At 40.3% G+C, this 10,923-nt stretch overlaps 1 long non-coding RNA gene across 1 annotated transcript; it reads right to left on the reverse strand.

Annotated features, from left to right (window-relative positions):
* Positions 1 to 8,343: 8,343 nt before the first annotated feature.
* Positions 8,344 to 8,918, reverse strand: LOC124288608. The gene is made up of 2 exons (XR_006901490.1): positions 8,798 to 8,918; positions 8,344 to 8,633 (listed from the first exon to the last, which is right to left on the reverse strand). It is a non-coding gene; the product is annotated as an uncharacterized LOC124288608 (long non-coding RNA).
* Positions 8,919 to 10,923: the final 2,005 nt, after the last annotated feature.

Raw genomic sequence — 10,923 nt, forward strand, 5'->3', positions numbered from 1 at the left:
CTTCATCCAGGCGAAGGAGTCGGTTGAATTACTGTTCTATTCCACACACTGCATGTACACACGATGCAATGGTTTCTCGGAAAGCTTCTCCGGAAATGGCCGACTCTGGACAAACTTGGTGATTAGCTTCACCTAGTTTACTTCCATCGCTGTACTGTCCAGCAGCTCATGACCATCAACAAAATCAACCAGAAATTTCAAATTCTTTTCATCAACCTTGGCACGCTTCAAATAGCTGTGGAATACCTTGCTTTCATCATGAGTGTTGACATGCATCGCCAGAGGATCATCTGATAAATAAATATGTGCAAAAGCACACAATAAAATCATGAAGAGCCATCACATTAATCAAACCAACACCACCGCCGTTAGGGATCTGTGTTGAGGAGGTCCAGGATGGTAACCCTCCTCTCTATTGAGCAGAAACCTCAATACAAAGGATTTAAAGACAAACAAAAATGCAAATGACTAAAGGAGTCACCCTGAAATATTCCCCTTCTGATTGGAATAGATTCCGAAGTCTGTACCTGTCCTCGCGAGTACATCTCAACTAGAGTCGACCAGCAACTCATTTACTTGTGTAAATAAAAAAGAATGGGGAAAAGAATGAGGACAATTTTTATGGATATACAACTTCTTTATTCCATATAGGCGACGTTTCGACATAGATTATAATGTCGTTGTCAAGCAAGTGGTACATAAGAAGTAATATGGGTGATTATATACATGCGATGCTTATACAATAGATGAGGGATGAGGCGAAAATAAGTTGTTTGTACAATAGAAGAGGTTGATAACACAGATGGTATACAGGATTAAGTAAGTTGATTGGAAGCCAGTGGAGAGTTTCCACATGGGTACATATACAGAATAAAGAAGTTGTACATCCATTATAAAAATTGTCCCCATTCTTCATTTCCTCAACTTTAAGAATTCCAATCAAGGACGTAAATCAAGTAGTCGCTCAGGGAGGTCAATACACTGCAGAGACTTCAGAATCCATTCATGATGGACAGTGTCGTATGCTTTTATGTAGTCAATTCAGCACATGGAACCCTTTCTCGCTCACCTGTGTCCACGGGAGAATTCAAACAGTAAAGTAATGGTATTTAGACACAGGGGAACAGTTTCCAATACCGGTTTCGAATGGCAACAGGCCCTGGAACTGTATTAGAGATTTGATAACACTTTTCAGGCAACCTGGTGAGTGAGTGAGTGAGTTTGGTTTTACGCCGCTTTTAGCAATATTCCAGCAATATCACGGCGGGGGACACCAGAAATGGGCTTAACACATTGTACCCATGTGGGGAATCGAACCCGGGTCCTCGGCGTGACGAGCGAACGCCTTAACCACTAGGCTACCCCACCGCCCCCGGCAACCTGGTGAGATGCAACAGACAAACGACCCAGTTATTTTCTCATGCATGGTGCTTCAAGGTTGCAGTCGAAGGGTACAGACCACAAGCGTTTCCAGAACCTTTCACGGGCATCCATGAGAGACCGTTACTCATGTTCACCATCACCCTTTCTTTTGAGTTGCCTGTAAAAATGCTTGATTATTATATACTCTTAAAAAGAGAAACTATACATGATGTTTTGGAGTTTACTTACTGAGTGCATATAATTGATTCAAACATGACATCATTGCTCCATTACAGTAAAATCATCACCTTACAAATTTCCAAAACATGAGTGTCCAGACTACCATCCAGAGGGCTATTAAAGCCACTTGGTCAGAGTAAAATGTCAGTATCTGGTGTGACCACCATGAGCATCGATAACAGCTTGGCAGCGGTGGCCCATAGAAGAAAGGAGATGCCGACTGCTGTCTTGAAGAATATTTTGATACTCTTGCCGAAGTGATGCATGCAGTTCTTGCAGTGTCTGAGGTGGCGGAGTATGCTGGCGCAAGCGTCGATAAAGAGTATCCCATTGGTGTCCAATGGGGGACAAATCAGGTGATCGAGAAGCCCAAGGTAACACCTGAACATTGTTTTGCTGGTCCTGTCAAACACGCGCAAAGTGAGGTCTAACATTGTCATGCTCCAAAGATCAACCGTTGACGATGATGAAGGGAACGACGTGACGTTGAACTGCTCTTCTGGCAAAATATCTGGCTTCCCAAAGCCAATTGCGCACTGTCTGGTCGGAGATTCGGCGCAGTCCAGGCATTTGGATTGTTGTTGAAGCCAGGGATCGCATATTCACGTGCTGCAAAAGCACAGAAATTTATTTGAGATCTGCGTGACAACCATATTGGTGGCGTAGTCGTGGTTGACTTGAACTGTATTTCTCTCAAGACTACATACATAGCATGGTGAGGGCTTACAGGGGTCAATACATAAGGTTAGTAATGGCGGCATAAAGTCTATTGAACATTGCATAATATAGAGCGAAAAAAGGTTGACAATTTAATCAAATCTGAGACATTTTTACTTTGTAACGAATATATCAATTCAAATACAGATGGTCTCTTGATGTACATTGTTGGTAGTAGTGTCTTTCCCAGATCGTTGAAATAATTAAACAAGTTAAACAAGTAGTGGTATTCATCTCCAATGTCATTTGAAACACATAGGGTAAATTTTCTATCAAAAATATCAATTTTGTACCATCTACCGGGCTCAATCGGTCATCGATTATATGATAATATAATCAATGTTAAAGCAGATTTATGTTTATCAGGTAAATGTTGAAAGTAGAATTCAATACAAGTGTTAAGTTTCATAGATTTGTAAAATCGGCCCTCAGATGATACGTCAGAGTGCCACTTCTGTATAAACATGAGAATATTCTTTACCTTATGCTTTATCCACTCTACATTATCACAAAACTGTTGAATCCATATGTCATTATTTCCAATTTGAACTAGTATATCGTGTATACATGAGATCCACTTATTATTTTCCTGGTTTCTATAAGAGTAGCCCAGTAGAAATCGACATGAAATTAAGTTGCCCTAGACATTTAGTACAACAAGCAAATGTGTATCTTAACGTGATTTATAGGTTCCTGTGATGCTGAGAAAAAACAAAACAAAATCAATCTTGGGCAGAAAAAGTTATGACCGCTTGAAATTGTACCTTAATGTTGTGCTGTGGTTGCTTACATATAACATTAGTTGTATGACTAATATTATCTCCCTTCATAGTAACAGCCAAAATATTTGACATTGTTGTGACAACAGAAGTTTAGAAGCGGTGAAATATGACATACAAGGTGAGTACTGTGGGTTTTAAGAAAGTTTTTCATGGGAAAATAAGCTTTGACAATTGTTAAAAACATAAGGCACTGCGAAGGGTAGATAGTTTTATGCTTCAAGGTAAGATAAGATAAACTGTATTGTACCGCAAGGAAAATTGTCTTGCATTCAAAGAGCATATAACAACAAATAATTTAAAGTATATATACACACAATATCAAGCTAATCACAATATAATGATGAATCCTAATCAATGTACATAATATAATAATCACTCGTGCCACATCATTGATTTCACTATTACAATTTTAGAGGAAGATTTAGAGGTTTTATGCTGTATGGGACAAATGAATTTGAAGTTCTATTAGTTTTGTAATACATGATTTTGAACGGCGGCCAGAAGGCAGAAAATTCATAACGTTCATTTAAAAAGTGTGATGGATCTGATTTAATGGCCAGAGCCTTCTTTTTAACTTTTGACTCATACTGAAAAGGTAGAGGTTCGGAATTGAGGCCGCACATTTTGCTGGATATGTTTACGATTTTGTCAAGCTTGTTTTTCTGTGTAAGAGGAAAGTTAAATTACTATTGATGAATGTTTGGCAGAATCATTTTAAGATAGTTGTGTCTACATCAAATGATCGCAATTTTCGCAGAAAGAAAAAGCCTCTGTTGTGCTTTCCCATGTACGCGATATGAATTTGATTCCAACCTCTCTTTACAAAGGCGTATAAAATAAATGTTGACAATACTAAAGAATTCAAGCGTCTGTCTTTACGCCTGTGGATTTCACCAACTGTTGTCTTTTCTAGGAGCTGGATGTAAGTGTATGAAGGACAGTGGTCTTGAAGATGTGTGGGCAACTGTATATGCCAACAAGTGTATTCCGAAGATGATGGAAGGGAAGGTTTACACAAAAGCTCTGAGAGCATGCCTTTTGACAGATGCTGCTCTTCACATGATCATTATCAGTCCAGAAGAGTCATCAAGTAAAATTAACAATCAAGGAATAACAAATGAAATATGGAGTGAGTTTTTCAACAATATAAGACTTCAAGAACTTCAAAATTTGCATGTTAGTGTTCTGGAAAATGAGAAGACATATGAAGATGTCGATGATCCAGATATTCAACACTGTATTCAGTTTGTAGATCAAAGAAAGTGCATCTTCAATTGTCAAGAACTGGCAAACTAATGATTCAGTTCATGAAATTTGTCACAGTAGTGCGCAATTTCACCAGAGCAGAACGGACTGGGAACTGGAAGCTCCATCTCAAAACTTCCTCACAAATATTGCCTTTTTTCGCAGCAGCAGGGCACAACAGCTACACCAAGTACTGTCGGCTCTATCTGCGGGATTGTCAAAAACGGTGTCCTTGTTTGCAGGTACAGATGGAAAATGGTATCTTCACAATAAGAAGAAATGAGAACTTGTTTTGGACCGGGACGTGGAGTGACATGGTGATTGAACAATGTTTGATGAGAGCTGGCAAGACTCAAGGAGGACTCATCAATGTTACACATCAGGAATCAGCTCGCACAAAATGGCTGTTGTCTGCCCACATTGTGACACAGTACACTGAAGCTTTACGAATCGTGACCAACACTCAAAATGGATCCTGGTCAGAGCAGCACAAGGAAGTCAATACAGGCCACATCAAACAAGACCTACAAGACCTACAAGACATGCACACTTTTGAGGACTATCTGAGAAGTCACAACCCCTTTCACTCCAAAGATTCTCACCAGCTTCGAAATATTGCCACGGGGCTGTTTGCTGACAAGTCTGTGAATGTAGACACAGCACTGGAGATTGGAGCAAAAAAACTGGAGAAAATGTCCAGTCAGGAGTTCGGTGATGTTGTCCTGAAAAAATGTGACCAAACTGTGACATTTGCTGTGATGAGAAAAGCCTTGGAAATTGGTCATGATGATATCTATAAATCCTCATCAGAAGTCTACCAACGTTTCTTATCACTTGCGTGTTTGACAGGACCTCCAAAACCAACAGTGTTTTCATATGAGCTGGCTGCACTGTGTCCAGTACTATTCCATGACGATGGTACCATGCGGAGATGGCAGAAGTCTCAGCTAGCTAGGAACATTTCAAAACTTCATCCCAATATCATAGCCTCTGATCCTGGCATGGATACTGCACTTGTCATCGATGGATGTGCCTTTTTGCAACAAATGCATTGGCCAAAGGTGGAATTGCTTCAAGATATATGCTCATCATTCTGTCAAATATGTTTCAGCAAGAGCAAGGAACAGTCCTTCAGTTCATGTGGTTTTTGATAGCTATGAAGTTATAACCACAAAAGAACCTGAACAGAAACGTCGTCATCTCCAAAGATCTTCAGTTGCTGATGTCGAAGTCGAACACACAACCCTAGTTCCATCTTCCTATCAAACAGACACAACAAGCAGGCGCTTATCTACCTGATGGCAGAACATCTGAATGATTTCAATATCAGCGTACATCATGCTGGTGATGAAAGCGATGCAGATGTTGTGATTGTTAAGCAAGCACTGACAACAGCACTAGATCATCCTACTTGTGTGTGTTCAGATGACGCAGATGTTCTGGACTACTCCTCCACTACTGTACTGCTATACATCAGGATATTTTCATGAAGACAAAAACACTCGCATATTCTGTCACGAGAGGGCGACAATCATTAGGTCCCAGTATGTGCCAATGTCTTCCATTCAACCATGCTATGTCAGGTTGCGATCCAACATCAGCATTCTTTGGCATGGGCAAAGTCAAACACTTCAAACTTGTACAGCAGTCGGAGCAACTTCAAGGAGAGGTAATGGTGTTCGGAAACACCGCCGCACCTAAAGAAAGTATTGCTGCAGTTGAAGAGACATATGTGTCCACCTCATACCTCTTGATGAAGTGCGGTACGTCAATATCATCTCGTCAAAATGTGTCCTATTGGTGAAGATGCCTCCAACTAGCCGAGCATGCTACTTTCACAGTTTGAGGGTCCACAGCCAAGTAGCTACATGGACACACCTACAGACTGTATTGGATAGGGATAGGTTTGGATTCAAATCGGTCGATGGTGTTGTTGTGCCAACGATGACAGACAAACCAGCTGCTCCTGATGACCTCCTGCGTGAAGTCCGGTGTTCCTGCAGTAAACAAGAGGAGGTATCCTGCAACTCGTGCAGTTGTGTGAAGAGACGAATGTTGTGCAGCATCCACTGTAAATGTTCTGGGAACGGTTTGAATCCTCCTCCAACAGTCAGTCTGGATTCTGATGAGTGAGTGAGTGAATTTTACGCCGCCTTCAGCAATATTCCATCAACATCACGGTGGGGGACACCAGGCATGGGCTTCACACATTATACATATGTGGGGAATCGAAGCCGTGTTTTCGGCGTGACGAGCGAACGCTTTAACCACTAGGCTACCCCACCGCCCCTTCTGATGATGAGACAGAGTTATTACTCGGTGGAATGTTAACTAGCCTTGTTACACTATGGGTAAGCACAAAATTAAATGTTTTTGCTCATGTGTTTGATGTTTTCTAAAATTTACATCATGTACAATGTAAATTATGGATGAGTTTCAAATATGTAGTTATAAGCAATTGGCAAAAAAACTGACGTTTGTTTTGCTAAACAAATATTTAACGATTTTCTCATCTTTTTTCAGGATTTGGCCCCAACATGACAATTTCCCCAAGGTTGATTTTGGTTGTGTTTTCCATGGTCAACAAGGACCCTTTTGGGGTTCATTAAGTCATAAAATTTGCTTGTTATACTAAATGTCCGTGTTTCATACAATTTCTACTGGACTAGATTAGAGGCATAACCAAGATATGGTACAATATATTAGTTTTGGTGATTTGCCTGAAGTCAGTTTGGTCTAAAGACATACCATTTGTGTATGAATATCAGTATAAAGTGGTTTTCTTCCAGTCTCAGCATACAACATAATGAGGAGTACTTTTCTTTACACGAAGTAGTTTTCTTAAAAACATTACTTGAACATTTTTAAAAATACTTCAAATAACATCAATTGCAAATTACTAGTATTTCAATTGGCAGGAGATACATAAATTAAAACTTCTAGCTTTTGATAACATATAGTTCATATATTTAAGCGCCTTCTCAGATAATGATCTTCTTGCTGGTGTGAAGGTGCATTTCTTACTAAATATGGTGACCATACTTTGTGGCATTGATGATATTAGGATCGCATATTCAAGTGCAGAGAAAGCACAACAATCATTATTTGAGATCTGCGTGACAACTTTATTGGTGGCGTAGTCGTGGTATACTGCGGCTTTCGTTGTTCCTCCTAAATTGTCACCAAATTTCAATTTCACATTTGCTTTGGTTTTAATCGGAGTAGAATGTTGCAGTTACATTTTAATACGAGACATGATGCTTGATTATTGTACATGTGTATACTTACTGTGCCCATGTAATGGGCCCTTACCACCACCAATCTTGGTGAAGTTAGCGAAATGGTGTATCAGGCAAAGAATGCTATTCTAGGAACAAGTGTCATCACCACCAGACTTCCGTGTTCCAGGGATTAAGAATAAACATTAGCTGTTGTCCACAAAACTAGTCATGTATGTGAACTCCGATAGCTATCACGACCATACACGACTCATTCTTATTAGATGCGTGAACATGACTGAAAATGAGCCCTGGTAAATATAGAAAAGGAAGCTCAGCATTTGTTAGTAATAGTTTTTTGCATTCTTTCCGAGGTGTGTCGGCCCATACGCCTACAGGGCGAAGCCGAGGAGGGCCTCACGAGCAAAACTGTAGGCGTATGGGCCGACACACCTCGGAAAGTATGGAAATAACTATTACTTGCACCTCACTTGTGGTTCGTTGCCATTGGATACCTTTGTTCTAACTGTAGGTGTATGAGCCGATACACCTACCGTTTTTTCATACACCTACAGTTTTGTTATACTTCTAAGTGAGTGAGTGAGTTTAGTTTTACGCCGCTTTGAGCAATATTCCAGCAATATCACGGCGGGGGACACCAGAAATGGGCTTAACACATTGTGCCCATGTGGGGAATCGAACCCGGGTCGGCGTGACGAGCCAACGCTTTAACCACTAGGCTACCCCACCGCCCGTTATACTTCTAAAAATAACAAGAATCATTTTAGCCATTTATTCTGGACCTGTTACAAACTGATATTAATGACGTTTCCGGCGTTAGCGGCATCTTGATTATGTGCTGTCTCGATTGCGATCTTCTTTGATGGTGGGGAAGATGTACCCGTGGCCTCGTGTCCGGTGCTGGTGGTTGCAGCATGTCCGATATCTCCTTCTGAAGACCGTTAGAAGTTCTCTTGCACAGCCTTGCTGCCGAGCTTCTGTGGCCTGTTCGTTCCATGACCAGTTGTTCATCGACCTTATTCCCGAATAGACGTGTAGCTGTGGTAACCTGAAACAAAGTAAAAAAACATTCAAAGCATGCATACGCAGCTGAACTATTGTAACGATAATTGCAATATTTGCGAGCCATTTTACCAGCATCAAAAACATTTTATATTCAGATGCTATAATGTCGAACGATATGAACAATATTACAAATTCATATTCACGTACCTTTCCTGAATGTCCTGTGAAGTTCTGACAAAATGGCGTCTTCAATGTCGCTCATCTCCACCGTGAAAGCACACGTTGCACGCTCATGATCACGTGTCATCAAGTGGCCAAGTCAGGTGCATTGTTGCGTTTGTTTGCACGACTCAACGAGTGTACCCGAAAACACTACCACTAAAACACTGTCAATTAAACTGCAGTTGAAAACTTTTCGAACCTTAATTGTAGCTAGTTAAAGATAAGAATTTTTTTTATGGAAATGCGCATCTTAAAGTTAAGACTACAAGTTATATTGCAAAGTTAAGATTCCATCCAAAGCACAAAACTAAAAATCATTCTCTGAAATGGTTTACCCAAATACAACGTGTGAAATGCATGGGAGCAGAGCCATGGCATGACTACTAAGCGAGATTCACGTGCAATGTCATGGCAACGCACAGGCCCACGCTGTTGATATTGACAACAGCCGCATTGTTTAGACAGGGGCTCCAAAAAGGAAATGTTTTGTGAAAATATATAATATTGGACATAAATTACACTACTTGTAGTACTCGCCTACAAGTGAGGTGTAAATCCAAATATACTTCCTTTCAAAAATTTAGACTCACTATACGCAATGGATTATATATGGTTACATCGAGGATTTATTTCTCCACTAACATGGGGGAACCAACTGCAAACTTTATGCAGATGAATTGCACGAGGATCATGCATCAAATTGGTGAAAAGCATGTGCAAATATCGTGCATGTGAACAGCTGCGTTATGGTGTAAAGTATTGTGAAGAATTAGCCAATTTTCACTGATTTTAATCTTTTATTGAACTCATGACAATAATCTTTTCAACGTTACGAATCTGTTTTTCAATACATCAGTTCAAGTGTAAACAGTACCTTTAAACAGTATGGAATATTTTGCAAAATTTAGTTTAGAACAGTTGCCTGAAGTAAGTGGCTATATTTACACTAGTAAGTCTAAAGTTTGAAAGGAAGTACAGTTCATTGATGACTGTACGAGATTCAAACCAACTGAATTGAGATTTAGGAAGTCGGAGTAAGTGATAACACTTGTCTGAACAGAAGCTATATTCCAAACAATTGTCAGTTCGTTAATTGGTCTAAACAACATGAGTGCTCCAACAGAGATTAGAAAGTCACCAGCTGTCATCAGCACAGTGTGTGTTCGATGAATTAGAAGCTTCTGCTTGTCCAGATCTGTGTTTACTGAAACATCACAGTGACAACTGTTCAGCGCTATAACTAATTATATGAGAATGTTGATCAAACAATTAATTGTATGAGACACTGAAGCTGCGTGGTCTCCCGTGAATTCAATTCCGTGAGTGGGTGAGTTTAGTGTTACGCTGCACTATATTCCAGCTATATGGCGGCAGTCTGTAAATAATGGAGTGTGGACCAGACAATCCAGTGAACAACAGCATAAGCATCGATCCTCGCAATTGGGATAGCATGACATGTGTCAACCAAGTCAGCGAGCCTTACCACCCGATCCCGTTAGTCGCCTCTTACGACAAGCATGGGTTGCTGTAGACCCATTGTAACCCTGATCTTCACGGGTCCCGTGACTTTGAGGACATGTTTCTTCTTCTCCCATTGTGCTGGTGCTTACCGAATATTTATGCTGCTTCATCTTGATGTTTCTTTTATAATCCACTTCCACAAACTGTAGGTATATTTCGTTATACACGAAGAGCGGTGGGGTATTCTTTTTGTTCAAGCGCTCGCTCGGCACGCCGAAGACCCGGGTTCGATTCCCCACATAGGTACAATGTGTAAAGCCCACTTCCGGTGTCCCTCGGTGTGATATTGCTAGAATATTGCTAAAAGCGGCGTAAAACTAAACTCACTCACTCACTCACGTTATACACGACAAAACAGATGTGTTATGAGTTTAAGGACCTGAATCACCCATGCTGAGTCTATTCATGACGCCTGGTCGTATCCATGGCATATACATTCAGAACATATACACTCATATTACTACCCTAAGAAAATTCAGTGTCTTCAGGCTTAGTAGAAAGATTTACATGTTAATTTAAGTTTGTTCGAACAGTGTAAAATAGATTACCAAACTTATAAAAAATCATAAAATTGGATTCGACTTGTACAA

Source organism: Haliotis rubra, unplaced genomic scaffold (genome assembly GCF_003918875.1).
Source record: "Haliotis rubra isolate DU_JTF1 unplaced genomic scaffold, ASM391887v1 Scf1111, whole genome shotgun sequence".
In the NCBI taxonomy this organism is placed as follows: Eukaryota; Metazoa; Mollusca; class Gastropoda; order Lepetellida; family Haliotidae; genus Haliotis; species Haliotis rubra.